This window comes from Hordeum vulgare, chromosome 5H, assembly GCF_904849725.1.
Source record: "Hordeum vulgare subsp. vulgare chromosome 5H, MorexV3_pseudomolecules_assembly, whole genome shotgun sequence".
Taxonomy (NCBI): domain Eukaryota; kingdom Viridiplantae; phylum Streptophyta; class Magnoliopsida; order Poales; family Poaceae; genus Hordeum; species Hordeum vulgare.
In genome coordinates, this window is record NC_058522.1 from 100,304,811 (window position 1) to 100,312,676 (window position 7,866).

The following is a 7,866-nucleotide window of genomic DNA, read 5'->3' on the forward strand; positions in this document are numbered from 1 at the left end:
AATGGAGAGAACTTTCAGAGTTGGACTTGCATCCATATGTGAGGCGTTTCGGAGACATGGCAACAGAACTTTTTTTTTCTGTACCATGCAAAAGAACTGCATCTATCCATTAAGATAGGATAGGAAGAAGTTTACAACACCAAAGATGGCACGACTCAAAGCATAACCACAGCTGTGACAATGGACAAACTAAGGATCGCCGGCACAAATGCCAAGCGAGCAACGACCAAGACAAACACCAGCTACCCATTGCAAAGAACAAAGAAGTGGACAACCAACTGTTAAGCTTCATGCACTAGGTAACGCAAGTACACAACCAAAAGTCTGAACTGATGAAAAGGGCTAAGCATTGTTTTTAAGGTGGCGCGGTGGCGTCAGGGCGCCCCAAGGTCGCAAGGCGTCGGCCTTGCCTTGCATGCATGCCTAAGGTGTCCGCCTTAGTCCATAGGGCGTCCAAGGCGTCCCTTCAGCCCGGCAACTGAGGACGCCTTAGACAGGGCTGGGAGTTTAGGCAGGAAACAGAGCTCTGGGAGGGAAGAGAAGGGCGGGAAACAGAGTTTGGGCGCCAATAGTTACTAGCAGGTAGAGAGAGAGAGCTCTATCCAGTTTCAGTTTCCCCCCACCCCCACCTCTGGCGGCTGGATCTGAGCTCCCCCCCCCCTCCTGTACTGCAGTTCCTCCTCCCCCTCCTCTCCGTAGGTTCTTCCCTCTTCTTCAAGACAAACAGCAGCAATTGCAAGGTATGTATGCCTAGTTGCCTACCAAATTCTGCTCTATTATACTTCTTAAAACTCTCTAAGGCGTCGCCTTGCCTTATGCCTTAGCGCTTAGGCAGTGAGCCCCCCCTCCCCCCCCCCCAGCGCCTTGTCTTGTCTTACGGCCTTAAAACATTGGGGCTAAGGCAATCCACATATACACTTCACACCCCCTCTCATGTGTGACGCGGAAAGTCTAACACGTGAATAGACTCAGAGATATGGCTCAAGAGGCCTATACATGGACACAAGAAGGGAGCACCAGTAAATTTTCGATAAACTGTGAAAGGTAGAACTTGAACTCGAGATCTTAGGCCCTGATACCGTGTTAAGCTTCATGCACACTAGTTAATGCAACCAAAAGTCTGAACTAATGGAAAAGGCTAGGCAATCCTCACTAACATGCATGAAAGTCTCTACCATACACCGAAGGAGCTTGCTACGTCCAAGAGCCACAACGACGGCCATGGCAGGGGAAGCAAAAGCCCTTCAGGATGGCATCTGCCCCCAGCCGAGTGGGAACCCCACATGCACGAGCACAGATGCAAGTGGGATTTTTGTACTAAGTTGTGTGCGATAAATATATCTCTCTCCAAACACTGGCAGGGTGGCATGGCTCCAAAGAAAGAAATGCAGCAGGTTCTGTCAGCAGGCTTTGATTATCATCCGCATCAGGATTCAGCAGACCAAAGTATTCAGGTGAAACTTATGGATGTCCCTATCTGATCCAAGTTTTTCTGACCTGAGTAAAGGATGTTAGTTCGTTTCGAACTCTTTCTGACCTTAGTGCCGTGCATCAGGATGTTGTTTGTTCTATTTCTGGTTGTTTTTTAGCACAGCTCTAGAACCCGGGAAATGGCATGTTACTACTGGCCGGCGCTAAGGACAAGTTGCCCATAGAGGATCTTGATAAGCATAAACAGCAGGAGGACACATGATAGACCAAGCAATCACAGCAGGAGAAGCACAAGTCATTGCTCCACAAGCACAAGGTCTACTCCTGATGACGATACCAGAAAATCTGCCGGGTGCGGGCTTGTTGTTGCTGTGTTGTTGGGGGCGAGGCAAAGAGAAGATATAAGAAAAGGACAATTATGGTTATATGGCTTGAACCACTTAAAGGTTTGAGGACCCAAATCTGCACTTTCACAGCATAGGGACTGAAGTGACATTTGCAGTGCAAATTTCGACAGTGCATTTTACTCCTAATAATAAACTCTTGTGATATGGTCTCAATGTAACTAAATTCACCTCAATTGACGATCACAATAGCAGAGTAGTGAATTCAATATCAATACTGGCAGTCCTGTTCGTGAATTTTACTTAGGCCTCTCAAAGTGCAAATATCATACAAGCGTCATGCAATGGTGCCTAAGCAAGAAGATGATGTGGCAAGCAATTAAGGATATGGGAGAAAATTCTAGTATCAAATAATGAGACGGTACCAAAGCGCGTCAAACAAGAAAAGTCAATAAGAAATAAATCCTATCCACAACTTTATATTGGGATTCTACAATAAATAAATGAAACGGCAATATAACACCAGTGTACGATACTATGTAATGTGAATGAAGAAACTAAAGTAGTATCATGCACTATGATACGGGTACATGACACTAAGCATTGCAACTGGACTTAGCTACCAAACTTAGGTCGACATCAATTTGTGTACTTAGAACAAAGTGATATTTTACTTGCAATGTAAGTCCCCCGCAATCAATATGTTATACTGTAACATACCTGTGGGAGGTCTGACACTGAATCTCTCAATCGTTTACCACAAGGAAGAGATTTACCATCTTCTCGACAGAGAAGCCAGTCGTCTCTTTTGGGCGTACAAGTAATTGATCCATCTGCAACACATCCATCATATATGGTTACTCTAAGGAGAATATACATAGAAATCTAAGGCGGGCACAATTTGAGGTTACATTGTTTGCCGGTTATTGGTCAATAATAATAGGTAATGTAACACAAAAAATACATGATAGATAGATGTCTTCAGTCCTTAAAAACTCTATGTTGCCTAGAAATAGGGGCCTGTGAGCGCTCCGGGTATTGCACTCGGGTGGACCCCGAAGGTCAGCAGGATTAAGCACCGGTGCCATCTGGCTCCAGCCCGCATTTCACGTGTCGCTCATGTGGGATTTCTTTGTCTTCACATAGCTTCCACGCTCTGTTGTTTTCCTAGGAGGAGAGGAAGAGCGGTTTGGCAAGGGAGTGAAGCTAGCGCCGCCTACGGGTTCGGTGGGATGCTGGACATGGTCGGCTCCTCTGCCCTGTACCTGCTACCTGCTCCTGGAAAGGTTTGCCGGCATACTTGCTCCGTTCGCTTTGGATCCGTGTGGCGGACCGGCGTAATCTTTATTGATCGGATGGCAGAGGTCACCTGGTGGTGGTTCAGGGCACTCTCCTGATGGCATTGGATTTCCCAGTGGGTTCTATCGGTGGCCATCATTATGTTTCTGCTCGGGTTAGGGTCGTGTTTTGCGGCAGCAAATAGGGCTGTGGGGCTGCGCTGCAGCGTGTGCAGACAGTTATGTTGTTGCGTTCTCGCCTGCATTGGATTGGGCTTGGGGCTTTATGTACTGTGGAGTCTATGTTGTAGCATGGGCGGAAGTTTGCGCTGATGTGGGGCGCCAATGTGCTCTGTGTTTGTGTGGATGTTGTATATTTTCGTTCGTTTCTTTACTGGTGTTGGCGTCCTGCGTTAGTTCCTTTGTGGTGTTGGAGAAGTTCACCTTCTTGTGTGGTGATGTGGGTGTTGTGTGTTTCAGTTGTGCTTTGATGGATAGTCATCAGACAGACTGTGGAGCACAATTACTGATGTCATATGCTCGACATGTATTTCGGTTCCTTGATGCTCTTATAACGATGAAAAGGATATGTAAGCTGTCCAGAGTTCCTTCATTACTTCTTTTCCTTATCTATATGGATACTCAAATCTTGCAACTGGTCATGCAAATACATATATGAATAATGGATTTATATGAGTAGTAAAGTCCCATCTAACATCTATACTATCTGATTAATTAAACAAGAAATAAAAAATCACAGGAATCTAATACCAAATGGTGTAGAAATTACACGAGACATCGTGAATTCTCATCTAGATGAAAGCTAGCCACACACAAATAAAAGTTGCTTAACATGTTATATGGGGAAGTCGGCTCGGCTGGTTTAATTGATGTTTTCTCATCGGAAGAAATTGTTTCTGCCATCCAAAACTTTCCAAATAACAGGAGTCCAGGGCCTGATGGCCTCACTAATGAATTCTACAAGAAGTTTGCACATTTGATAAAACATGATATTATCAACTTTTTCACAGACTTCTATAATCACAAGATTGAACTCAAAGGTATTAACACTGCCCTAATGACCTTGCTGCCCACGAAAGACACCCCTTTGGAGGTCTCAGATTTCAGGCAATATCTCTTGTGCATTCTGTTCCTAAGCTTGTTACCAAGGTATTGGCCGGTTGCAGCGTATAATTAGAGACTTAGTTCACCCCCCCTGCAGTCTGGTTTCTTGCCCAGCCGGTCCATTCTGGAAAATTTTGCTCTTGCAGCAGAATTGGTACAGTGTGCACATAAAAGGGAACTACCTATGATGGCTCTAAAACTTGACTACAGGAAGGCTTTTGACAGTGTTAGCTGGTCTAGGTTGTTTGCAACTCTGAAGGCCAGAGGTTTTGACACAAAATGGATCAGATGGATTGACGCCTTGCTCACCACTAGGTCTTCTCGAGTGGTTATCAACGGTAAGGTGGGAGAGCCTTTTCAGTCTAACAGGGATCTACGGCAAGGTGATCCTTTATCCCCATATCTCTTCATTCTTGTAGCAGATGTTCTTCAGAGACTTTGCTGCAAGGCTTGCCAGGAGGGCCATCTGTCACACCCGCTGAATGTGGACTCTTTCTTCCCGGCACTGCAATTCACCGATGATACACTGTTGCTTTTCAGAGGAAGTATGGCCAAGCCAGAGTAAAGGAAATCTTCATCATTTTTTCTGATTTCACTGGATTGCGGATCAACTTTCATAAGAGTACCCTTGTTCTAATCAGTGAGGCGGAAGGTACTGCGACATTGGTTGCGGAATTTTTGGGCTGCTCTTTGTCAGACTTTCCTTGCACCTTTCCGGAATGTTGAGATGGATGTGTGGCCATACAAGGAAGGACCGATTCCGGAATGATGATATACGAGATAGAATTGGGGTAGCACCAATTGAAGTGAAGCTTGTCCAACATTGTCTGAGATGGTGTGGGCATATTCAGCGAAGGCCTCCAAAAGCTCCAGCGCATAACGGACGGCTAAAGTATGCTGATAACATGGAAGGAGTCCGTAAAGAGAGATCTGAAGGACTGGAGTATCACCAAAGAACAAGTCATGGACAGGGGTGCGTTGAAGCTTGCTATCCATGTGCCAGAACCATGAGTTGGTCGCGAGATCTTATGGGTTTTACCTCTAGCATTGTTGTTGTTTTGTTTGCTACAAGATCATCCATGGGCTTTTGATGCCTGTTATCCGAGTCACAATAGGCTATCTAGCTGGCTACACTTCTTTCTTGGGGAGGGTGCCTGATTCTAATCAATGCAGTGTTAAGTACTATATGGCATGCTTCTTGTGGCCCAAAGAGTCTCTGGATAAGCTGGAGCGTTTGCTGAGAGCTTTCCTCTGGGAAGGGAAAAATTCTGTTCATGGGGAGCACTGTCTAAAACGTGGGATAAAGTTATCACACCCAGGGAGTGTGGTGGGCTTGGCATTAGGGATCTCAGGGCTCACAATACAGCTTTGAACTGTAAGTTTGCTGCAAGAATACTACAGGTTAATACCATTCCCTCCTATCAATGGTTTGCCCAACGTATTGCTGGCAAAGGATTCCAAGCACCAGTTCAAGCAGTGACACGGTCATTTGGAAAACCATAAAATCGTGCATATCCATGTTAGGTAATGTTCACTCATCTCTTTCTGGCATGATAAATGGTCAACAATGGGTAGGCTGCATCTAGTTTTCCCAACTCTCTATTCTTTTGCTCGGGACCCCTCCTGCAACATCTCCTCTCAGTTCAAGCAAGGAGCTTGGTAACTCAAGCTACACCCGAACTTGTTGCTGCTGGTCTCTAGAGAGATAGAACAGTTGTTGCTCTGCTTAGCGGAAATTCTGACGGCCAGGACAGACACCTGTCCTCAATTCATCGTTCAGATTTAAGCACTCTCTATTTCTACAACCTGCCAACCTTCAGAGGAGTCTATTTGAAAACGCTATATAGACTCTTTAAAACACAGGGTTTTCCTGTGGCTTGCTTTCAAAGGACGCTTGAACACAAGAGACAATATGGTTCGCAAAAAATGGAATGCTATATCTCCGGTTGCAGACTGTGAAATCTGCCCTACCACTGAGACAATAAGTCACATCATTTTACGTTGTCAGCTTGGTTATGAACTCTGGGATAGGCTTGGGAGTTGCTGACATTGCAAACAGCGCTGCCAATATTTCAGAGTTTATTGATCGTATAACTCAAGGGAACAAATATGGGCATCTGTGGTCTGCGCTTTTTGCTGCCTGTGCTGTGTCGTCGTGGCAAGCTAGAAATGACTACATTTTCAACAACAAAAGATGGTCGCCAGGGGCACTATGCTATAATGTCACTGAGTTACTCAAGCTATGTAGCCACTGGGCGCAGTGTCAACTAGACAAAACGTCACTTTTGTCATGGTTTCATAGGCATCAGAGCTGATTCTTCTCGAGTAATCTGTATCTCTCTCATTCCCCTGTATTTCTAAGTTAGGTGGAATCTTTCTGTATCCACCAAACTCACTCATGTAATTGACCCCTGGTCATCCAGGCTACGGCTGTTTTGAATGCATAAGGTAAACAATGGTTTGCCGTTTACTTCTAATTTTTATTTTGCATAAATCGCCTGCATAAACCATTTGTTACATATGCTCCTTCATTAAAAATTGGATGGGGGAACCTATGAAGATTTGATTGCAGGAGCGGCGAAACTAGAATAAGAAGCACTAAAAATTATGATGCAGATTTGTGAAGTCATGCAATGACGGGCTGTGTGTTGTTATTTGGGATGGTGATGCTGATGACGCCTCCTCCGATTTACAAGGTGGTGACTGAAATACTCGAAGATGAATTAGAAATTGGAAGCCAGGAACAAAAGGATGTTGGGAATAGAGGCCTTCTGAGTCGACCATGGGTACTAACGTTAGGCGGTGAACCAGGTCGATGTTTCATTGACAAAAGACGCTTTTGTTGATCCATAACGTCAAATCAAGATAATACTCGTACGAGCATATTGAGTTGGCATCCGGTCTCTACATAGTTAGTCCAAATCACGCCTACACATGCACCAAATACAAATATAAGCGCAATACAGAGCTTAACAATAGAAAAACTCTTAGAATCGACCGACTCATAAGTCACTTCCTACGTCATCCGATCTCTTGATCGTGCGGCGCCAACGCACCTCGCTTTGGGCAAGTTCTGCCACACACAACCTTATCTTCTCCAACCGCCGTCTTCCTCCCGACGCCTCCCTTTTCCTCAAACCGATTTCTTCCTCGCCTACTCCCATCCGTCTATTCCGATCCAAGCTGCTGCAAGGCAGGTGCCGCTGTTGAGTAGCATCACCATGGAATAAGCGCTAGGATGCTACATTCCTTTCTCTCATCCACTCCTCCGGCAGCTCAGCCCATCCTCCTCCGGCAAAGCAGACGCTTACCTGGTTGACCGCCCACATTCATTCATTGTTTGTTCTGTTGTGGAATCAAACCGCAGAGCTAGCGCAATTGGGATTTAGAATCACATGCGTGAAACTAAAGAGGATTTTCAGTCCTCTGCTCTACCAGCCAGAACCTAGAAGGACACTTCACACCCGATTTGACACAGCTAGACTGGAAACACTGCTTGTCAAGAGCACAGACCCCAGTGGCCACAGGCGCTGCCTTTTGGCATCCTCGCCATGGCCGCAGCTGCTACTGTTGCATCCTCGCCATGGCCACAGCCGCTGCTATTGCGAAGGGGCTTCTCCCTCAACCCGGGCACATTGGAGCTTCATCACGCCGCTGGTGCTGTGTCAGAGCTTGGCCGCGCTGCCGGG

The 7,866-nt window shown here is 45.8% G+C and overlaps 1 long non-coding RNA gene across 2 annotated transcripts; it reads left to right on the plus strand.

Annotated features, from left to right (window-relative positions):
• The first annotated feature begins 660 nt into the window (after positions 1-660).
• On the plus strand, positions 661-3,668 carry LOC123398749. Of its 2 annotated transcripts, none has more exons than XR_006610245.1 (2): positions 661-740; positions 1,362-3,668. It is a non-coding gene; the product is annotated as an uncharacterized LOC123398749 (long non-coding RNA). The 2 variants fall into 2 exon arrangements; XR_006610244.1 differs by having other exon boundaries at positions 2,947-3,668.
• The last annotated feature ends 4,198 nt before the right edge of the window (positions 3,669-7,866 follow it).